This window comes from Tamandua tetradactyla, chromosome 7 (genome assembly GCF_023851605.1).
Source record: "Tamandua tetradactyla isolate mTamTet1 chromosome 7, mTamTet1.pri, whole genome shotgun sequence".
NCBI lineage: Eukaryota > Metazoa > Chordata > Mammalia > Pilosa > Myrmecophagidae > Tamandua > Tamandua tetradactyla.
In genome coordinates, this window is record NC_135333.1 from 65,958,857 (window position 1) to 65,983,382 (window position 24,526).

At 44.4% G+C, this 24,526-nt stretch overlaps 1 protein-coding gene across 2 annotated transcripts in view; it reads right to left on the reverse strand.

The window, feature by feature from the left end:
• The window catches only part of CRACR2A (calcium release activated channel regulator 2A), a 131,814-nt gene extending 108,717 nt beyond the window's left edge, over positions 1-23,097 (reverse strand). Inside the window, exons 1-3 of one of the 2 annotated variants that reach the window (XM_077169715.1) lie at positions 22,979-23,093; positions 22,543-22,622; positions 13,012-13,113 (exon numbers count right to left, since the gene is read on the reverse strand). The gene's annotated coding sequence lies outside the window, so the exon portion shown is untranslated. Of the gene's footprint in view, positions 1-13,011; positions 13,114-22,542; positions 22,623-22,978 lie in introns of both variants that reach the window. The other variant, XM_077169716.1, reaches the window with a different exon arrangement.
• Between the last annotated feature and the right edge of the window lie 1,429 nt (positions 23,098-24,526).

Consider the following 24,526-nt stretch of genomic DNA (forward strand, 5'->3'; position numbering starts at 1 on the left):
TAGAAAAGGGCTTGAAAGACCTGGTGATGGGCATGGTTTCTTAGACATTTGTTCTAGTTTGCTAGCTGCTGGCATGCAACACACCAGAGACGGATTGGTTTTTAATAAAAGGGGATTTATTCTGTTGGTTCTTCAGAGGAAAGGCAGCTTACTTTCCACTGAGGTTCTTTCTTACGTAGAAGGCACAGGATGGTCTCTGCTGGTCTTCACTCCAGGCCCCTGGGTTCCAACAACTTTCCCCGGGGTGACTTCTTTCTGCATCTCCAAAGGCCTGGGCTGAGCTGCGAGTGCCGAGATGAGGAATGCTGAGCTGCTTAGCAGTGCTACATTGCAATCTCCCATTTAAGCACCAGCCAATTAAGTCAAACATCACTCATTGCGGCAGACACGCCTCCTAGCTGACTGCAGATGTAATTGGCAACAGATGAGGTTCACGTACGGTTGGCTTATGTCCGCAGCAACAAGACTAGGTATGCTCACCTGGTCAAGTTGACAACTGAATCTAACTAACACAACATTATACCCAAAGTACAAGCAATGGAAAAAAAAATAGATAAATGGAAACTCCTCAAAATTAAATATTTTTGTGCTTCAAAGGACTTTGTCAAAAGAGCAAAAAAGCAGCTGACTCAATAGAAGAAAACATTTGGAAACCACACATCTGATAAGGGTTTGAGATCTAGACTATATAAAGAAATCCTACAATTCAACAATAAAAAGACAACCCAATTTAAAAATGGGCAAAAGACATGAATAGACATTTTTCCAAAGAGGAAATACAGATGGCTAAAAAAGCACAAGAAAGATGCTCAGCTTCACTAGCTATTAGAGAAATGCAAATCAAAACCACAATGAGGTATCATCTCACACCTACCAGAACGGCTGCTACTAAACAAACAGGAAACTACAAGTGTTGGAGAGGATGTGGAGATATAGGAACACTTATTCACTGGTGGTAGGAATGTAAAATTGTATACACCTGTGGAGGACGGTTTGGCGGTTCCTCAGGAAGCTAAATATAGAGTTGCCTTACCACCCGGCAATCCCACTACTGGGGATATACCCAGAAGAGCTGAAAGCAGGGACACGAACTGAAATGTACAACACTGAAGTTCATAGGGGCATTATTCACAATTGCTAAAAGATGGAAACAATCCAAATGTCCAACAAGAGATGAATGGATAAACAAAATGTTTTTTACTCACAAACACTTATATAAACAAAATGTAGAAACATTCAATGGGTTATTATTCAGCACTAAAAAGAAATGAGGTCCTGATGCATACAACAACATGGATGAACCTTAAGGATGTTATGCTGAGTGAAATAAGCCAGACCCAAAAGGACAAATATTGTATGATCTCACTAAATGAACTAATTAAAATATGTAAACTCACAGATACAAAATATAGAATATAGGTTACCAGGATATAGAATGAGGCTAAAGAATGGGGAGCAGTTGCTTAATATATACAGAATGTTTAACTAAGTCAAACTTAAATGTTTGGAAATGGACAGAAGTGACAGTAGCACATTATTGTGAGAATAATTAACAGTACTGAATTGTGGGTAAATGTGGGAAAGGGAAGTTTGGAGTCAGGTATATCACCAGAAGGAAAGTTGAAAGCTAAAACATGGGAATGTGTAACACAGTGAAACTTGTGGTGGACAATGACTGTGATTAACTGTATAAACATAAAAAAGTTCTTTCATGAACTAGAACAACAGTATGACACTTATTACAAGGAGTTAATAATAGAGTGAGTATATGGAAAACATTGCAAACTATGGATTATAGTTAACAGTAATACTTTAATACTCTTTCTTCAACAGTAACAAATGTACCACACCAATACTATGGGTCAATAACAGGGGGCAATAAGAGGTATGGGATAATTTCAGTTTTCTTTTTTATCTTTATTTCTTTCCTAGAGTAATGAAAATGTTCTAAAATCGATCATGGCAATGTATGTACAACTATGTAGATGATACTGTGAGCCACTGATTGTCTACTTCAGATGGTTTGTGTGGTACGTGAATATATGTCAATGAGACTGCATTTTAAAAAGGCTTACAAATAATACCCTTTTTTAGCTTAGGCAGTGGGGAGATAAAAGCTGCTTGAAGATCTGTAAGGAGAATATCAGTGTAAGAGTGAAAAACAGACAAGAGTTGCTATGGAAAACAGTTTGATGGGTCCTCAAAAAGTTAAACATAGAATTGCTGTATGATCCAGTAACTCCACTCCTAGTAATATACTCAAAGCACTGAAAACAGGGACTCAAACGGATACCTGTGCACCAATATTTCCAGTAGCATTATTCTCAATAGCCAAAAGGGGGAAGCAACCCAACTGCCCATCAACAGAAGATGGATAAACAAATGTGGTATACCCCTATAATGGAATATTATTCAGCCACAAAAAGGAGTAGAGTTGTGATACATGCTACAACATGGATGAGCCTCAAAAGCATAATGGTAAGTGAAATAATCCATAAGCAAAAGGATAGATATTGTATGATTCCACTTATTTGACACATTTAGAATTGGCAAGTTCACAGAGACAGAAATTAGATTAGAGGATACCTGAGGCAGAGGGTGGGGGATGGGGAGGGAAAATGGGGGATTATTGCTTAATAGGTACAGTTTCTATTTGGGTGATGAAAAAGTTTTGGAAATGACAGTAGTGATTGTTGCAAAACACTGTGAATGTAATTAATACAATTAAGTGTACTGAATTGTACACTTAAAAATAGTTAAAATGACAAATTTTATGTTATATATACTTTACCAGAAGAAAATAAAAAAGGGTAAAAAATAAAAGGCAACCCCAAAATAATGACATACTTAATTTTTGCAAGAGATTTCTTGCTATCATACTATACATATATATATACACATATATAATAAGAATATAAACTATTGCTAAAACAGTCTTTAAAAATGAAGTTCATTGATAGGGTGGCATTTCATTGCTCCTGCTAATTTAATAATAGGTGGTTCTAGGTCTGTTAGGCAAAGTCTCAGATCTCCTGTTACAAATCTCCAGATAGTTTCTTAGCTTTTTCAGGAACTGTGTATTGCACTGAAACCCTTGTCAGTTAAATGTATATTTAGAAATGCTCTAATCGAGGAGAAGACAGAATGCATAGGGTGGGCAAATTATCCAATCGTTTCAAAACTTCATCTTTATTTCATTTAAACTTCCCTCTCCAAAGCAACGATATCCTAAAGTATCAGGCTTTTGGCACAATGTCTTTTGAAATTTTCAGTATTATTTTGTAAGAAAGTACTTTCAATTATATGTGTAATGAACTGAGTTTGGACAGGGCAGGTGGCAATTCATCGTGGACTGGTTGATGAGTACACTGAATCAGGACCAGCATCCCAGTCCCCACCCACTAAATGCCAGCGGCATCCTGTCATTATGGCAACCAAAAGCCACCCCGCTGAGTACGACATTGCTTTCTAGGGTCTGATGCTCAAAGTCTGGTCCATGGACTAGCAGCATTGCCTGGGAGCCTGTTGGAAATGCAGAATCTTAGACCTGGGCCCACACCTACTAAATTGGAATCTGAATTTTAACAAGATCTCCGGGTGACTCAGATGCATACTGAAAACTATGAATCACTGATCTAGGGGATACTACTGACCCCACTGGAGACACAGATCAAATCCAACCTCGTCCATATTTCTAATGAGGCAACAGGCCCAAGAGCATAAGCCAACTGTATATTTTTTCTCCCCATTTGTCACTGTCATTTGTCATTGTCATACGTTTTTTGAGGACATGAAGAGTATTTTGTCTTCCCATTTGTCACTGTCATTTGTCATTCATTTGTCATTGGCATAAGTTTTTTGGGACACAAAGAGTATCAGATACTTTTCTTGTATCTCCATGCTTTAGTTTGCTAAAGCTGCCAGAATGCAACATACCAGAAGTGGAATGGCTTTTAAAAAGGGAATTTATTAAGTTAAATGTTTAAAGTCCTAAGAAAGTGTAGGTGTCCAAATTAAGGCACCAACAGCGGCTACCTTCACTCAAGAAAGGCCAATGGGTCTGGAAGCATCCATATCAGTTGGTAAGTCACATGGCTGGTATCTGCTGGTCCCTTGCTCCTGCACTCTGTTGCTTTCAGCCTCTGTTCCTGTGGGGACTCCTCACTTTCTTTCTCCAGGGCTGGCTTTCATCTCTTGAGTTGCCTTGGCTCTCTCCAGGTTCTGACTTGCTTAACATCTCATAGTGATGTCTGCTGGGCTCCAAGCAACTCCAAACATCTGCGTCTCTGTTCGCTGAAGCAACTGTTCTCCAAACACCTACATTGCTCCCTCTGCCAGCTCTGAGGCTTCTGTCATTTCTCCAAAGTGTTTCTACTTTTAAAGACTTTAGTAAACTAATTAAGACCCACCTGGAATGGGTGGGGTCACATCTCCAGCTAATCAAAAAGCCATACCCACAATTGGGTGCATCCCATCTCTGTGAAGATAATCTAATCAACAGTTTCCATTCTGCAGAGTTGAATCAGGATTAAAAGAAATGGCTGCCTCCACAAAATCGAACCAGGATTAAAACATGGCTTTTCTGAGGTACACACTATTTTTAAATCGGCACACTTCACATAGCTGCCAGCCCAGAGAAGCACACATGGGGCACCAGCAATGTCCGTTGTCTGCACCCCATCAGGATTCCAAATTAATTTTAACTCAAAACCCACTAGTTTCTAATCACTCATCCATTGGAAGCACAAGCAACTGATTGCCAACGTCACTTGGGACTGAGTGGCAATGCCTTTGTTATACACAATTTCACCACTAGCACCTGCTGCAAAGACCAAAGTATTTTAAATGAAACCAATTGGTTCCCTTCCCACCCCCTTCAGCCGGTTAACTGCTGTGGTTAGCATCACACTCAGAAAGAATAAATAAAAAGCAAAAACCCTATTTGTTCTAAGATAACCACAGAGAAGGCATATTTTTGTTGCATACAAACAGATAGGAAGAAAGATAAACAGCAACAATAAAAAGTCAAAAGAGGGCCCTCCCTGTGACCAGAAGCCCCAGCAAGCAGATCCTTTTGTTGAGGTGTGATTGCAGAGAGTGAATATGGTGACTTATTAACTGCACCCTCCTGGCCCTTTCTCCTGTCCTGACTGGGGCTTAGAAGTCCTTCACTGGGGAAGAGGATTTTGCCCTGCTGGTGGATGCCAACCATCAGTGTGAGTACTCCATGGAAAGCAGCTAAGATCAGCAACTAAACAAATGGACTGGAATGAGAAAAGCTGAGATAGGGTACAGCAAAGGGGAAAAGAGGTTTCAACTCCAACTGAGCCAGTCTTCTAAGGGCCAACAGCCTCCAGAGCTGCTCTGCTGTCAGGTTCACCCTGGGCTGTGGGTAAAAGGATGGCACAATACCTTTGCCACAGACCTCTACTTCGGGGCCCTTGCTTCCTTCCTGCACAGAGCAATGCAAAATGATGGAGGCCCAATGCAGCTGGAAACCACCCACCTTGTTACACCATGGCAAATTTGTTTCTTATATCACATTCGTGATCCAACTGGACCTAGGTGTGGCTCATCCATCTTATCTCTCATGCTTGTCATGCTGCCCGACAATCAGAAGTTACAAATCAACAAATATGGGGGACGGAAAGAGCAAAGGAGGCCAATGTGACTCTATAAGATGTGAAAGTCCATAAGGGAAGAGAAGTCATCCTTGTTGGCATTCTCTTTCCATGTCCTCTCTTCGGGGTATGTGGCCATCTTCCCTATTTCTAGAAATGGCTCTATCTTTGTCATGTCCATCATCACCACATCTCTCACAACAAACTTACAAGATAAGAAGTGTAGCTGAAAAAAAAACACCTTTGTTTTTCTTCCTTAAGACTTTGGAGGCAGCACAGTATATTGACTAAAGCATCAGGTTCTAGAGCCATGTGGCTCTACCACGTATAAGTTAAGAATCTTGGACAAGCTACCTTATCTCTCTTTTTGTTCCTGTTTCCTTTTCGGTAAAATGGGGATGGTAGTACCACTTCCTCACAGGGATCTGGTGAGATGACACATGTAACACAACAATACTTTTTGGCTATCTTGTTCATCTTTATCGCTGGTCTCCAAGCAGCTACCCAGACTGCTAAAGCAACTAGAAAGCAGAGCTCCCTCCCTCCTATTTTTGAGATGAGAGAAAGGCCTGGCCCCCCACAAGGCAAGGTGCTGCAAACCAAAATGCCCAGATAAATAATCTAAATAAGCCAAGTAGTCAAGTGCACATAAAGCACAATCACATCTCTCTCCGTCTGGAAATTCGCCCTCTCTCTGTCTGGAAAAAGACAGCCTCCTTCAGCTTTCCTCTTCCACTCGGAAGAGATATGAGAACAAGAGTTATGTCCCCTTCTTCCTTAATCTAATCTATGAAGAACACCATAACCATGATAATAAATGACAATGAGCACCCAGCCTTAATGAAAGAGAGATCGGGAAAGATGGAGGGGAATACAGCAGATGGAAGCAGGCTTTTCCTACTTAAAAAGCACAGTAGCTACTCAAGTCCAATCAATTGTCCTAATAATTCATAGAAATTTCAGTATTTTAATTCTGTGCAGACATACTTATAAAACGACAAGCTTATTCATTATTCACTGCAGCATTACTCGTAATGAACAGCAAAAGACTGAAAACATCAAGTGTGCATCAGCAGAGGATGAGTTAAATAAATTGTGTTGTACCCATACAACAGAATACAGTGCTCCCATAGAAAGAATGAGGAAGTTCTCTATGAACTGATATGCAAAGATATTCAAGATAAATTATTAAGTGAAAAAAACGAGGTACAACACCAGTGTGGATTGTGTGCTGTGCTTTATGTAAGAAAGAAGGCGATGGAAACAGAAGACATATTTGTACTGCTTCATATATATCTGGAAGGTTATAAAAGCAACTAATAAAAGTGGTTGGGGGCTGGGAGGGCAGGACAGGGAGACGGAGGCAGGGGTAAGGGTAAGAGCTTTCGCCATGCACCTTTTTTAAATAACAATTTGCTTTTGAACCATGTGAATGTATTGTTTATTTACATTGCTTATATCTAAAATATAAATATATATAAAAACAACAGAAATATGAATCACTGTGAAGAAAACATTTCTCTAAGCTGCAAATGGTCTGTAGGCCTCCAGTCTGTAACCTTCGCATGAAGGAGTCCTGAACTGGGAAGGCAGAAAAGTTAGGAGCATAAGGTCCTATTTTTACTAGATTTAGAAACAAGCAGGTTGGTCAGTATCTGATCCCTGAAATTCCCTCTGGATTGCCTGGCAATTAATTAGTTGGGCCCAATTGCTACCCCTCTCCCAGAGGAAAGGGACTGAACTTTCCACAGGATGAGGTGGGGCTCCCCATTTCCCCTCATAGGAGAGGCTGCCTCCAAATTTAGCTTCCTATGGAACAGGGGTTAGAGTTCTCCAAGTGATGGGAAGATGGGATTTTCCAGTGTTCCTCTAAAGTTAAAGCTGCTTAGAATCCAAACTGTCTGTTTGTTCCCCTCTGGAAGGTGAAGTTCCTCTACTGAAGCATTCTATCATGGTGTGCCTTGCTAGGCCCCAGCTCAAACAATCTTATCCAGAAAATGCCCAGAGAACAGAGGACCCATGTTCCTGCTGACTCTTCTCCCTGTCACTTCTAGGTGCACCAAGGGGCACGTGAATAGTCATCTTCTAGCCTTTTGTATGTCCTAGTCTCGACACTGTGAGTGATTTCACTTAGCAACTTCAGGCTAGATCATGTGGCAAAGGCATCTGACAATGTTCTACCTTAGTAGGTGCTCAATAGACTCAAATAACAACTCTGCCTGAATCAATGAAAGTTCTAGGAGCTTGACCCATCAGGTTTTATTGTATAGATATGCAGCACAAAATTCAACCAATAAACAATTACTCACCATGTGAAGAAGGTGACAGAAATAAAATAGTCTTATCACGCCTTCAAGGAGTTTACAATCCGGTTGAAGATTCAAGAAAGATACATAAAATATGACGGTTCATATTATAATGTATTACCCCATGTCCCAGTGGATGTCTTCTTCTTATAGAAATAATACATACCCTATTGTTTATATCCATTGAGTTGGGTTTTTTGCTACTCACAGCTGAGATTATCCTAAGAGATGGGCACTCATGTTCTTATGACCACAGGACCATATTTCTGATTCATTATCCCATTATCCTGACAGTAACATTTCTAAACTTCCTTGTCACATATACTCTTTTCTCCCCACCTTTTCCTTAATCTCAATCCCTTTCCCAGACTGGACACATTTTACCATACTTTCAGCACAGCTGTAAATTCCAAAATATATACAAGTGAAGCCATTTATTTAAGAAACATTTTTGAGCTCCTCTGATGAACCAGACATTTCGCTGGGTCCCAGAGGACACAAAAATGAATGAAACCTTCAAGAGGTCCCAGTGGGGGGACACATTCATGGTAAAGAAATAAATGCAATGTGACAAATAGGACATACACCCTCGTCTGTGTGAGCTCTAAGGAGAGGCAAGGAGGACATGGGGTTGGAAGAGAGTTAGCAAAAGCACCTCAGAAAATAAACGAAATCTTAAAAGAAGAGTAGAAGATTGTCAAGTCAAATCGAATGAGGGAGATAGACATTTGCAATCAAGGATACGAATAATGATAAAAAATAATAATTAAACACTGGTGCTCCTAGCATTTCCTGAGTGCTAACAATGAACTAGGCACTGTTTTCGAATGCTTTCTGAGTATTAACCCATACAATACTCCCAGGAAGCCTTCGAGGTAGCGAGTATTGTTCATCACATTTTATGGTAAGTAAACTGAGACATGGAGAGGCCAAGGGGTATAGGAAGTGAGTGGCAGAGGGAGGATTTGGGCCCAGGCAGGATGGCTCTAGCTCTCACACTCTTTAGTAGTCTATGCCAGTGGTTCTCAAAGTGGTGGCCAGAACAGCAGCAGCAGCACCTGGGAACATGCTAGAAATGAAGATATTGAGCCTCAGCTGAGAACCATTGAATCAGAACCTCTAAGAGTGGGGACTAGCATTTTGGTTTAATAAGTCTTTCAGGTGACTCTGATGTCTGTTGATGTTTGAGAACCATGCAAAACACTATAGGCATGTAAACAGAAGGGATGACAAATTCAGAAGATGATGAATGAAGCAAAAGATGAGGCCCGAGAGAAAGGGTAGTATAAGTTGTGAAGAAGCTTGCATATCATCCAAGGAGAATGGCCTTTATTGTAGCATCATCAGGGAAGGGGTGGTTATTGAAGCAGAGAAGTGGCATCATCAGGTTTTTTCTTTGGGACAAGATCTCTGGCAATGATGGACTGGAAGGAAAAGAGGCTGAAGAAGAAAGCCCAGGTAAGAGGCTGGTGCAATGGTCCAGACAAGCAACAAAAGGGTCTGCACTAAGGTGGTGGCAGTGTAGGGAGAGGAAGACTAGTACTGCCAAGAGGCAGACAGTGATCACTGTTGGACATGGGGCAGTGAGTTGGCAGAGGTATCCGGGATGACTCCACAGCTTCTAGCTTCAGAGGCTAGGTAGGTGGTGACACTATTCAGCCACATTGAAAATGCTGGAGGAGGAACAAGGATGGCCAAAGAAATAGCTCATTTGGGAAACAATAAGACTGAGATGTCCATGGAACATCCAGTAAAGGCATTCAGGAAGCACTGAGAAAGAAGGAGTTGGCACTTCAGGTCAGCAAGGGCTGGATATTTAGGCTTGGGAGTCACCAGCATAAATGTGATGGTTGAAGCATTAGATTAAGTTAAGGTTACTCAGAGACTATGTAGAAGGCAAGGGACAAAAGCATGAAGGCTGGAATCATGCAAGACACTAACATGTAAGGGGCACACAGAACAAGTCAGCAAAGGAAAATGAGGTAATGCTTAGAAAGAAGAAAACAAAGGAGAGACTGTCTCAAAATCAAAGGATGAGGAAAGTTGGAGAATGCTTAAAGAAATAGAGAGATGGTGGCAGTTTCAAATGTTGTACAGATGTCAGTACTACAACTGAAAAGAAACCCTGGATTTAGCAATTAGTAAGCCACAAGTGAACTCAGTAAGCAGTTTCAGTGGACTGATAAAGACAGATTAATTCTCTAAATATATTTTGGGCAACGTTCACCATGTGTCAGGTTTTGTGCCTGGCACTGGAGATAGAGTAATGAACAAGATGTGCACAGATCCAGCCCTTACCAGACAGTAGGGAAGACAAGCAATGAACAGAAATTACACAAATGATTATGGTATGACAACTGAAGAAAGTGCTCTGATGAAGACATGAAGACACAGAGAAGGCTTACTATAGGGAGCACAGGACAACACAACTAACATAGATGAAAGAAAAAAAATTACATGTAAGTTGGGACCTACAGGATGAGTAGGAATGAATCAAGGAAAGGTAGGGAAAAGAGAGTACATTTTAGTAGAGGGAACATAAGGTGACAATGTCCTCAGGTAGATAGAGGTTTTGTATATTCAAAGGACAAAAGAAAAAAATAGTGACTAGAATGATATGAATGTGGAAATGAGTGGCAGGAGATGAGGTTAAAAGAACAGAGTTTTATGTGCAAGGATAGGGATTTGGAACTTTATCTAAGCAGTCACAGGAAATCACTAAAGTTAAAACTTAGAAGGTTGGGAAAGACATGATCTGATTTGCATTTTTAAACAGATGACTTTGGCTTCTTGTGGGGAAAGAATTTGGGAGGTGAGGGATAGGGAGTGGGGATATTGAGAACAGTTGGGGAATTATTACAGTCCAAGCAAAAGACAGATTCTAGAGCCATTTAGAAGGTGTAATTAGGAGGACTATGTGACTGATTGGATATGGGAAGTGGGGAAAGGGAGATCAGGCCAACTTGGACTCTGTGGTCCCCTGTATACCCTCATCCTTGCATATTCCATCAGGGCCACCAGGATGGAAGAACACATATTCCCTGAATTCCAAGCAAAGGCAAGGCTTTTGCCACTGCCTTGATAAGGCTCAAACAGCTGGAGGCCAAATCCTTCCAATTCTTCCTCTCTTAAGGAGCCATTAATCCCGTAGAGATAAAATGATCCCTTCTAAACAGGCCTTCTGGAAATTTCCTCATCTTGCTTGCTCATGCTACTTCAGGTGTCACATCCTGTGTGGGTGTGATGCCCACTGGAACACAACTCCATCACTCTGCCACTTTGGAGCACAGCCCACACTATGAGTGGCTTCTCACTGAAACACCTCATGCACTCTTCAAGGTGTTCATAAAATGCATTCAGTCCCGAGTGTGAAATTCTAGGTTCCTGAATGCCAACCTCCATTTGATTGCTTTTCCATCTTATAATTTTGACAATTTTAAGTAGATATGCCAGACTTCTATTCCTGGCTATTGCCAGGCCAGGTACCTAGATTGAAAATCTTCTATAAAATACAGAAATCAATTTTCCTAAAAGCAGTGATAACCTGGCAAGAAAGGAAGGAATTTACTGGAAAGGGTCTTCTTCAGATATTGGAGTATCCAAACACTGAATTAATAATGAATATAATGTATTTAAAGAAATTAAAGACACACTTGAAAATATGGCAGGAAATTTAACAAACACAGAGAACAACCATGAATTTTTTAAAAGTGAACCAAATAGAACTTAAAGAAATAGAAAATTAAACTACTGAGTTACAAAAGTAATAACATATTAGATACAGCCTATGGAAGAAACAGTCAACCGGAAGATAGGACAAAATAAATTAACTAAAATGCTACACAGAAAGACAGAAAATATGAAAGAGAGCTTAAGACACGTAAAAGTAGAGTCTAAGATACATCTATTTGGAGTCCCAGAGGGAAAAGAGAGAGAGAGAGAATATTTGAAAACACAATGGCTGGGAATTCTCCAGAAGTGATGAAAGATATAAACAGCATATCAAAGAATCCCAATGAGTCCCAAGAGGGAAAAAAAAAAAGAAATCCACAACTAGGCACATCTCAGACTTACTCCGAAAGCAAGCAAAGAGAGAAAAGAGAAATTACATTCAAATGAGTAGCAGCTCAACCACTTACTTCTCACCAGCAACAATGCAAGCAGGAAGACAGTGGTACAACCCCTGCAATGGGCTGAAAGAAAGCACCTGAAAATTCTATACTTAAGATCTCTCTTCAAGAATAAGAGAGAAAAAAAGACATTATCTGATAAAAGTGAGTTTGCCACAAGCAGACTCATGTTAAAGGGAAATTTTAAAAGAGGTACTTCAGACACAAGTAAATAGATTCTAGATGGAACACTGGAGATCAAAGAAGGGATGAAGAACAAAGAATGTGAAAAGTTTTTTTCAGTGTGGTATTGAGGAAATGACAGATTTGGAGTCAGCACACATTTACTCATACCCTTCTACCATCTCTTACTATCCAAGATACTTGAACTAAATTACTGAATTTCTCAGAATCTCAATTTCCTCATCTTAAAAATTCATACAATAGAGCCACACAAATGAGCAAATAAGTATAAAAGCTCCCTACGTAGCTTTCACATCTAGAAGGTGTAAAGTAAATGCTAATATTCAAATACAATTATTATTAGCAATAAAGACTTAGTCCCTTTTGCTTTGCATCCAAGATGAAATTCCAGCATTTTTTCATATTGTATGAATCTCCACCACAGACTGGACACTTAATGGTTGTCTTCTTTTCATCTTTCCAGTATCAAACCTAAGATCTTTTAAACAAAGTATTTATGAATTTCTTTCTTTGAAAAATACAGCATATGCACACACAAGCCTCTAGGGATATACCCTGGATTCCAGTTTACTTCATAATTCTCAAGTAATTTGTGTTCACAGTTTTACAAGATCATGAAATATGTGTTGGGCTGTTCTGCCTGTGATCCTTACCAGCATCCTCCCCCAGGGCCCTCCATGCAACCAGGAGAAGGGGGCTCACAGATTATCCTTCTGCACCTTTTCCCAACCACAGCCCTCCTGCTGAGAGCTCATCCAACTCCATCCTTACCTTCACTCTCATGTTCACCGAAGATTATAGCAGTTTGGACGCTGTATGGACCCCAGAAAGGAACATGTTCTTTTAATCCATTCTTGTTGGTGTAGACCTATTCTGGGTAGAACCTTTTGATTAGGTTATTTCAGTTGAGGAGTGCCCCAGGGTAGGTTTTAATCTTTTTACTGGAGTCCTTTATAAGAGGATTAAACACACAGAGATAAAATTAAGAGAAGCTCACAGAAAAAGCCCCAGAGAAATTTAAAGAAAAAAACCACAGGCAGAGAAGCCAGAAGCTGAAGCAACGAAACCTGGGAGAGAAAGACCAGTAGAATTCACCAAGTGCCTTGTTATAGGACAGAGGAGCCCAAGCTTGCCGACACTGGGCTTTAGAGAAGGTATTGACTGACCTGCTGGAGCTTTAACTGGGACATTTCCACAACCTTAGGACTGCAAATTTGTAAGCTAATAAATCCCCATTGTAAAAGCCAATTCAATTTTGGTATATTGCATTTCGTCAGCTTTAGCAAACCGAAACAAGGACGAAAACAGAAGAGAAAAACCATAGCAGTAAAAGGTGGGGAAGAGCCAATCTTTCCTAGGTGGTGTCAAGGAAACAAAATGCACTGGTCCTGAAATTCAAAAACATAGTTTGGTGACTTTACTCTGCCATCTGCCACCTGTGTGTCCTCGGGCAAGCCACTTAACCCCTGATTGTTTTCCTCATCTGTAAGTGGGAGGCAATAATTAAATCTCATTTAATTTACTAAGTGCTTCCATCATCATAATTTCTTTTAATATGCACAGCCATGTGTATAATACCCAATCAACACTCACCGCATCATGTTGCTGTAAGGATTTAAAAGCAGAGTCTGGGGGAGCTGCTGTGTCAACTGCAAAAAGCCTCAGCATGAAGGATCCTTTCAGAAGGAGCCCAGTATGAGAGTGGGCTCTGCAGTCTGCGTGACTGGATTTGAATTCTCATTCTACACTTTCTGGCTGGATGGCCTGAAGCAAGTTGCTGAACTTCTCCAAGATTCAGTTTCCTCATCTCTAAGTTAAGGATGATTATAATAGTCCTATCTCATAGCTCAGGGCCTTACACGTGGAAGGCCCTCAATTAAGGAGGGTTGACTTGAAATCTATACCACATTCAGGAGACACGTCTGACACACACACACCTACATCCAGGCTGACACCCATCATCCTCCCATCTTCCATTCCCGTGGGTACCTACACCCTCTACAGCCCTGGCCAAATATTTGCAAAGGGAGGGCAGAAGTTCTGGTTATCAGAATACACAGTGGATTATGTGTTCCTTGAAGAGGACCACACCTGATGTCCCTATCCTGCAGGCTCTGGTTCCTACTCTGTTTCAGGGGGGCTTCATGCTATTTTGGATAGAAGCACAGGCCAGGCTCCCCAGAGACCCAGTCATCCTGGACCCCTTCCCACTTCCTCCTGGGAGTGTTGCATCAACAGGATGTATGGCTCTGGGCTCTGGGACAGTGGCCAAGCCTCATGGACTGCTCTGTTCACCATATTAGTAAAAGATCCACTGAACAGGACACTAAATAGATCTAGTACAAAGAACTAAGAAGCAAATGGTTAATTTAAGCCAACCTGATAAATGGAAACTACTTGGTTTGTCAGAAGTATAAGCAGCCCCCCCATTTAAAAGGTGTTATCTCTTTTGATTACATTCACATTTTCAGTTTCTTCCATCTTTGCAACATCCTCAAAAGGCATGAAGGGCAGCTATTTCACTGATGAGAGAGCTGAAGCCCACCATAAGCAAGTGCTGAGGCTGGGCCCAGAACGTGCTCTTTCTGCCATGAACCTGATGCTCAGCCTGAGTGATCCACCTCATCCACCACTGACTTCCTTGGACCTAGCTCCCAAGAGGATGGTATGAGAACTTTCCGACAGTTGGCATGTGCCATTCTGAAGAATGGGTCAGGGCAAGATCTTGGACAGGAAGGTGGGACTAGGCACCCAGCCTGTGGCCTAGATAAGAAAAAGAAAATGTGCCCACAGGAGGCATGCCCATCAGCCAGAGTGCACAGACTAAGGCCATCAGCATGGAGTGGGCACATACATGTGTCCTCTGTAAGAGGGCAGGACTCAGCCAGCTATGGTTGTCACCACATTACTTAATGTCTCTTTCTAAAGCACCTTGGAGACAGCCAAGCTCCAAAGACATACTGGCAGGGGCAACGGTCAGAGCATGGAGTGGCTGACCTGGCTGAGTGAAGACATGAGGAACTGGGTAGGCTGAGATGGAGAGAGCTGGCCAAGCCATATTTACTGGCCCCAGGACACGGCCACAACTGCAAAAAACTGTCTTTGCCCCTAAGATGAGGACTGGAAAGAAATCAGACAGGAGGCATAAAACAATTCAAGAGTGGGCCTATTGCTGAATTACCATCCAGGTTTCTCCTTTCTTTGTTTGGGTCTGCTTTCCTGTGGGCAATTTTGTAAGAAGCAGGTGAGTCTCTGAGGGGGGTCTCTCCTGCTTCCTCTCTCTATTCTCAAAGCACATTCTGCAGGGTTCTGAACACTACCTCCATCCTAATGAAACCTGGTTCATATAGTGCATCTAATCCAAAGCCATGTGGATTCTAGAAACTTTCCAGAGGAGACACTACTATGCCGAGGCAGAGCCGGCTTGGCTCCAATCTCTACAACTATATCTTTGTCTAGATGGTGAATCAAAATGTCCAGAATCGAATCTAGAAGTCTCACATTCTTTGAGGTATAAATTGAGTCAGCAAAGGCCAACAGATGAGGGCGTGACCCTTAGAAACATTAGTAGGGTCAAAGCACATTTTATGGCCAGGGCAGAACTTCACTGGTTTAAATTCAAGGCAGAATGGCCCTCGGACACTATCAACTAAGATGGACTGAAGGACTCTCATGGATTGTTTCTACCAGAATGCCCTATTACCACTGACTCACTGAATTCTACTATCCTTGAAGACCCAGCTCAGTTCCCACTTTCTTAGTTAAGCCCTCTCCAAAGCCTAGTTTCCTTAGGAGCACATGCTGCTTGTCCACCCCTTGGGCATGTACTTCCTGGGGTGGTCCAGTTCTCTTTTCCTTTGTGCCTGGTCAAAAGAAGTACCGTGTCCTCTGTTCTTTCCCCCAGTACAATATGCTGCCCACAGTAGGTGCTCAATTAGTATCTGTTGAACTGTGTGGGGTGTTTTTGGCATTAACACATCATAAAACCACATTGATTTAGACTCTAAAGCATAAGAAAACTCAGAAATGGTATGTGGTATGGTGAGATTGTTATTCAGTAAAAATTAGAACTTTTTATCCTATTTCTAACTCCCGTAAATAGGGCTTGTGTGTTAAAAAAAATCCTTTTAATTTGCAATGCATGATTACATAATGGAGACCTAGTAATTTTTCTTTTCTGTTAACATTCACTTTACTTAGCAGTTCCTTTTTGTGTCTTCATTTCTGGTTCAAGTTGTGGTTCAATGTATTAAAATTGCATTTCTTAAAAAGAAGTTCTGTATCAGACTTTTTCACTGGCTCTCCTCAACCTTACATTTCTGAACAGCCTGTGCCCGGGGCAGCTCAACTAGCAGGAAGCAGGCGATTCCTGCTCCCATTTTCCAGGTATCTTAAAAGAGCTCTACTATTAAGCAGGCCCTGTCATCTGAGGGCTCAACTTTTCACAGGGAGCCAGTCTGGAGCAGGGTGTTCGCAGCATGAGATGAGGTATCTGTGATACCAGGACTAGACATGTTTACTCAAACAAGTTGCTTAATCTCTCTGAGCCTCAATTTCCTCATCTGTGAAAGGGGGGTGCTGAGATCTGGATTAGAAACTGCACCTGGCACATGGTACAAATTCCACAGACTATCTTATCATCATGAATGGGCCCACATGACAGCACTGGGTGCCTACTGCTGCTCCAGCTGCCTTTATACCCAAAGAGCAAAGCAACATCTACCAACACCAGAAACCCAAGCCCCAAGCAAAGATAAGCCCTCAAAACCTGAACAGATGGAGACACAGCTTGGGTTAGTGCAGTCCATGGAGAAGACAATGACCAGCAACAGAAAATGAGCCGGAGGGACACATAATAGAAGATAAAAATACCAGAAAGAACACCAGCTGGAGAAATAGGAGCCACCCTCTGTAGCACCTGCAGGAATAATCTGCCTGGGCCCTAAGTAAGTACAGATTCAGGCTGCAGCAAATGACCAAGAGGGGACAGAAAAATACAACCGATCATCAAGAACAAGAACAGAGGTAGTGACAAAGCACCTGACTGCCTAACAAGACCCACCAACTCTCTCACCTGGTTAATCCATGGTTAAAGCCAAACTCACAGTTTTCTAGAACATGAGTAATTAGTTGAAAAGCTTCATTCTGCAGTTTGGTAAGTTCTGTTAGCAGCTGACCCATGATATATAATTAGGTTATTTTCAAGTATTTCCTTCCAGAGGAGATACTAATGTGAGATACTGAGGTGGAACATCGCTGTAGGACTTTGGGAGCCAGGGTTAAATCCAAACCCTAAACCCCTACTCTCAGCCCATGAAAGGCACCAAAACAACATTACAGAAAGAAGAGTTGGGATGGCATCCTCTCTGTAGGATTCTGAGGGGAAAGGGCACTCTAACTGGCAGTGCCTACACACATGCCGCCCAGACACTAACCCAAAGGCCTCAGGTGTCAAGATCTTCCTTGTGCCCAGATGATCCTAATCGAGCACGTCCATTTGACCCAAGCTCCTGGAAGACTAGAAACCAAAAAAAAGGCCACCATGGGCCACGACAGCAGAGAAAGATCCAGAGGTTCTCGAGCAGAACAATTTGTCTTTCCTGATGCTATCTCCCCTGACAGTAACTTCTGACCATGATTCAGGGGGTTCTACCCACCAAGTAAAACTGCGAGGATCCCTCTTCTCCCACCCCCAGGGTCCTCTGGGGATGGTGGTGGGGCTGAGAAGACCTTGGCCTATGGGAAGGAAGCCTCTCACTTTCAGTTCTGATCAAGTAACATAAACAGTTATTGAGACAAACCACCTCCTCCTTCCTCACAGGAAAACAAAACCTGGCTGAAGACAGATGTCGTCTCTCTGGCAGTGTCTCTAAACTTTCCCCAATGACCTCCTTGTCTCCCATTCCTAACTTGGTGCCTCCATGCTGCAGGGCAAAGAGCTGCCCTGAGCCTCAGGGACCCATAGCTGCAAATGCCTCACAGCCTGGGCTTTAGCACACTCCAGGAGCTGCCTCAGCCCCCGAGGACCCAGCAGCCTTTCTAGCTGTCCATTCGTTAACTTCCTCGCCGGTGAAAGCCCCAGAAGGCAGCTCTGTGGTGGGAACATCTGTTGAAAGCTGGGCAGAGTAAGTGGGTGGTACAGACCCCTTCAGGGGACCCTCCAGGCCAACCAGGCCTCTCACCATCCTGAAGTGAACTTGCCTTTGCCCAGCGGGCTTCCACATTCTGTTCACCTCTCCTACCCAGAAGGCTGGACACCTTCCTCGGGGCCTTTCCAAAGTCTGCCCATTCTCCTGGGTCCAGCTCATATCCCAACTCCTGCTTGCCGATAAGTACCAGCATTACTGGCTATCATTTTAGAGGCACCATCCCCCCAAGGGGACTATGATTACCTATTGCAAGGCCCAAGACCCCGCTTAAACCAGAACCCCTGGGAGGCCCTTTGCTGACACAGAAGGGGCTTGATAAGCATAGTTACTAAGTAGGTAACAGAGTCTGTCTCTGCCCCCTGGCGAATTTCAGTCCAAGACTGACACACTGATGAGGACCAAGAAGAGGAGGACACCCACACAAAGAGAACTCCACAGGAAAAGTCCCCATAAGCAAAGGGACGCTGGCCACAGTGCATGGTTGTATGCATTAGTTCACCTGAGAAGGATCGGTAGGTAATTATTCCCATTTCACTGAACAGGGAAGAAACTCAGGCTTACAGGTTTTCTCCTGAGGACACGTCACGGGTCAGAGACAGCACTGGGCCCTGAACTAAGCATTCAGAGGCGGCAGGCTGCGTAATGGTTAGGGATACAGGCAGGCCACCTGGAGTCAGACTGCCGGAGGCAAATCTAGCTCAGCCACTTACTAGCTGTGTTGACACTCGTCAAGTTTCTCAAACTCTTAAAAGCTCGGTTTCCTCAACTGTAAAATGAGGGTGGTGATAACAGCATCTATCTAATAAGGCTGCGGTAGGGACTGAAGGAGTTCATTCCAACTGTCCACTAGGCCTGACCTGGAGGTGCAGTAGGAAGACAGTCCCTGGAGTTCCGTGTTTGGGCAGCGTGGAGCTGCAGGAAGTCCCCACATCAGCACCAATCAAACCCTCCATCCCAGGGGCGAGGCGTGGGTTATCTGGATTAGGTACACTGGCAAAGCTCCATCCTTTTACCAGAACTCTGGCCGGCTGCAAATCCTGGAGCTCAATGCTGAGCAATTGCTAAAGTAAATAAAGTGAAAATAAACCAATCGCCCAGGTAATAGGAGATTTTCCTCCTGTCTGCACTGGTAATTGAGCCATTGTAGCCAACCTCCTCCTTCTCCTGGTGCTGCTGAGAACTTAAAAGGGAGAGAAGGAAGTAGCCTGGTTGGAAACATCAAAGCAGACTCTGGGAGGAGGGCACCCACCCTGCTGGTTCCAGTGAGTCTTGGCACACTGGTAGCATGTGTGCTAAGTCACACCCTTCCCACTTTTCCACTATGCTCAGTGGGGCACACAATTCCACAGTTCTAGTGCTAAGCAGGGCTGATGCTAAATCAATCCAGCATACTGCTGGGTCTTCCTCGGTAAGGTGCAGTTTCCAGCCTCCCAAGCTCACTTTTTCCCCAGCCCTGGGCAGGGTGGCTCTACACATAAATAAATGTGTATTTATTTATTTATTACACATTACACCTGCCGCTGAGCCTGCTGTCCCTAAGCTAAACCCCTCCCTCAGTCGCCCGGCCCACAACACAGTCAGGGGATGAGAGTACCCCAAGAGCATTCTGAAAAAGCTGGGGCTGGGAGCCAAAAACAAATTGATCGAGGGGACATACTCTCTTCAGAAGAATCTGTCATGGAAGAAAATCCTGTATTTCTCAGGCCGGAAGAGGCCTCAGAAAACAACCCTGTCCATCAGACGGTGGCTCCATCTTGTCCCAGGAAGACAAGGTTCTTCAGAAACGGGTCCCTAACTTTGACTTTCATCAAACCATATAAACCCGGTGACTAGGCTGAAAGGGCCAAGTGGATACAAGGCAAGAGTGAATTAGGACTCAGTGGCCAGAGGCCAGGATCTCTGCAGACAAGCTATAGAGCTGAGGATGAAATCAACTGGGCTCCCTCCCCATCGCCTCAACTGCAGCCTCATTTTGTTTCATTCTGACAAAGTCATGCTAAATTCTCCCTTTAGAGCAACTCCACAGGGAAACAATGAACCAAAAGGCCAATGTGCTGAGCCAGGAAGGGGGTCAGGGGAGTCTGCTTTGTCTCCATACCATCGAGGAGTGCACAGCTAATGCACGATGTTCCATTCCCAGGCTCTGGTGCAGCCAACCACCTGTGCTCCAAGGCAGATGCCACCATTTCCTGATTCAGTGACCACTGATACAGTGCCTATCTCTATCTCTTTCTCAGTTCATTCATCTATAAAATGGGAACCATAGCTATGCCTATCCAACTGGGTTGTTGGGAGGCTTAAATAACCAAATACACGTACCGCCCCTTGAACTGTGTCTGGAACTTACTGATTGTTATTTAAATGACCAGTTTGCCTCGAACATCCTGGCTTATGCCTGTTGCCCCAGCATAAGTATTAATATTCTCCCTTTAACTCTTGAACATGCCCCCAGGTAAGGCTGACTAGCTCTTGTCATTTTTATGTCCACCTAATAGCTCCCTGCTTCATGTTGCCTTTCTGAGTATTTGGAGCCCAGGTACCAGAGTATGGGTCACCGGACAGCTCTCTGCCCTCGGTACCGAATTGTCTGTGCCATAAACTCATTTCTTCCTTTCTTTTATCTTGCCTTTATCTCTATTTCTTCCTTTCCACACCCCCCCCCCACACACACACACACACCCAGCCATCCCCTCCTTCCCTTCTACTTCCTTGTCTTAGGGTTCTAGTTCAGCATAAGGTACCTGACCTCACTGGGGACTCCCACTGGCCCTGCACTCTTGGACAAGGTGCTTTTTGTTTCTCTAAACTATACCTGGTCACATGCCTCAGAGGGAAGCAAACAGACAATATGGCAATGCAAAGAAATTACTCGACCGGTAGATGGATGGCTAAAAATAAAGTCCTGATTTGTGTACATGGTACTTAAGGGGAAAAAAAAGAGAATCGCAGCTTGAAACAGTCCATCCAATGTAGGAACGTCTCTATACAAACCTCCCCGGGGGGATTTGACAGGAATGCCTGAGGCTGCTCTTCAAGCAGCTGCCTTACCCTGGGTCAGGGGAGAGCAAAACCCTGACAGTCAGGAGCCTCCGTTTCCCCATCTGCTAACCAGTGGGCCAAGGGCCACGACGCTCTGAAGCCTGTTTTCCCACCTGTAAAATTGGGCAGGCTTGTCCCTGGAGTGTCCTGATTCTATGAGATTGTAACAGAGTTCATGGAATTCAAGAGTATTCCACACCTCATCTTTAGGACCTGCCTAATCCCTTATAAGGGAGACACAGGCAGGAGCCAGGGCCTGGGAAAATATGCTAACCTGAACTAATTCTCACCCAAAGAGTCAGGACAAGTATACAAGTCCCCTGTGCATGGAGACAGAACACACAATTTGTTCCATGAGGAGGAAAAGTGAGACAGTGACATGAACTCTGTGTCTGAGTCGTCAGATCCCTGGGGAATCCCCTACCAGACCTCCCTCAGCCCATCCTCTCCCAGCGCTTTGCCAGTACCCCAGTAGCCTGCAGGCTTGGCAAACTGAGGCCATGGGAGGGGCTGCAGAGCTGTTCCAGACTTTAGCCCCTCCCCCAGGGCTGGGCCTCCTTCAGCAGGCTCAGCAGCTGGTTTCTTCCAGAGACAAGGAACTCACTACCCCAGAGCTAGGTTCTTCCTGCTGAACTCTGCCCAGCCCTGGGGACTCCCGCCATTGGCACTATCTGTCCTCTGGAGTCCCACAGAGCTCACTCCTACAGGACTCCTGGTGTCCTTCCCAGAGCCAAATGCTGGGCAATTTCCAAAGGCACAAGTGCAGAAATGAACAGATATATGGATTCAGAAGGCTTTTGCACCTGCTGGGGGACATTCATGGTAGTCCATGTGCACACACATGTGCCCACGTGTACACACACCCACGCGCACACACACCTAAGCCAGAGTTAGCCAAGGCCAGCTGAGTCACACAACCAGACCACAGCACAAATGGGGGCCAGGGAGGAAGTGAAGCCCCAGTAGCGGCCCATTTCCTGACTTACTTTATCTGGGAGGTTCTCTTTCTCTTTGTCTTTCTGACTCTTTTTCTCTCGGTTTTTTTGTTTCTAAACATGGAACATTAGTGACTGGTGTCCTGGCCCATGTGGCAAGGTCTCCTAAAAGCACTCACCTGCTAATCAGGAGTTCTGGTTTCTCTGACCCTAGGCGTGCCCCTTGACCACTCAGAGCCTCAGTGTCCTCATCTGTAAACTGAAGAGACAGGATGCGGCTCATGGCTTTCTGGGGTCCCTACCGGATCTAAACCCCAGGGATCTCCTCTCTCCACTAGTCCCTCTCAGAGCGCGGAGCCAGTTCCACAGGGCTAAGGAAGGGAGGGAGCAAAAGACAGGCCTGGCCTGGGGGCAGGGGTGAGAGGGTCCCGCTGTCCTGACCGCGGGGTCACAGCTGTCCTGACCTAGGGGCCACAGCTGCCCGCCAAGTCGTCCCGTGAACTCCACGCGCAGCACACAACTCTGCTGGCGCCTCTCGGCCCGGGATGCAGGCAGGAAGCGCCCGGGACAGCGGAGCCAGGGGAGCGCCCACCCGGCCACCTTCCTCCACTTTACCTTGGGCGTCGCCGCCTGCGCCCCTTCGCGTGCACCAGCCCGCGCAGGCCCGCTGGACTCAGAGCGGTGGGGCTGTTACCAGCCCTCCGCGCTGCTCCGCCCGGCTCTCTCCGCCCCCGACCCGCCTCCAGCCGTTGCCGAAGTGAAAGCGGCGCGCTCAGAGCCCGACTGCCGGCACGCCGCCGCCGCCCCCAGGACGCCTTCTAGGATCTGCGCGCGACGGCCAGCGCAACGGGGCCAGGTCCCGCGGGAGGCGGGCGGCGGAGAAGCCTGGGTGGCGAAGGCGGGACCTCTGCCGACTGGTCGGCCTGGCTGGTCGGGTTTCCTGGGCCCCTCTTTATCCGAGTCCCCACGGATCCTTTGCCCTGATGGGGGAATGTTTACAGGTTCCGGAGCCTGCCATTTCTCTAAAGGTTGGGGCACTGCAAACACACGGCATCTGGGTATGGAGACCCCCAAAGCCCGGCAACGTCTCTAGGAAGGGAAAATAAGGGAATTTTGTTCTTTATATTTCTCTGCTTTTTCTATATATTCTACTGTGTACGGGAATGCTTGTGTAACAAGAAACATCCAATAGATATTTATGTATAAAGCAATGAATACATCTTTAAAGACCTAAGGCGTTCAGGCTAAAGGATAGTCCCTCAGCCTGGATAAAAGACCCTCCTGCACACTTTGGAGCCACAAGTTCATTTTCCAACTTCAACCCTCCTACCGAAACACACACATACACAACACACACACATACCCCTTGCTTTAGGAAGACTGATGGTTACCAAACACCAGCTATGCTTTATGGGCGCTGAGCTCTTGCTTTGCCTCTTTCTTCTCTGCCAGTTGAACTCCTACTCATCCATCAAGGCCCCAGTGAAATGTTACTTTTTCAGTGAATCCTTCCCCAGGCACTACTTCCAGCAGAATGTCCCAGTCCCTTCGTGGTGAGCCCCATCATTCTCTCGCTGTTTTTTTCTCCCACATACTGAGCCATGTTCCAGGATGGATGGTAAAGAATAAACACTTATTGAGCAGCTGTCTTGTGCTCAGAGCCTCACACTTAATTCCCAGAGGGAATTAAATACTTGATTAAATTGCTTTAAGGTGTCTGTGCTTCTCTTTGCAGCCCAGCTGGTCAGCTGGCCCACGACCTCCTCCCATCCCACCACAGCAAGAGTACACCAAATGCTTTCCCACCACATCCCTGCTCCCACCAGAGTTTCAGAAAACTGTCCAGCACTGTGCATTGGTTTCTTACATCCCTATGCTGGGGAATGTTTGTATCCATTAGACCCCAAGATCAGGTTGGGTTGTATTACAACTCTGAATCTCAAGGGCCGACCTTCTAGGTAGCAAAATAGGCCATGCTAGATGATTTACATTTCCTCAGCCCAGTAAGAAAAGGAGGACCTTTACCTCTCATCATTAGAACTTGAGAGGCAGAAGAGACCTTCGTGATAACTCATGCAAAACCTATCCACTCCTATTTTACAGAGGAGAAAAAAGACTGGAGAGATCAGATGGCATCAGAGGTACCTGAACACTGCTATGTAT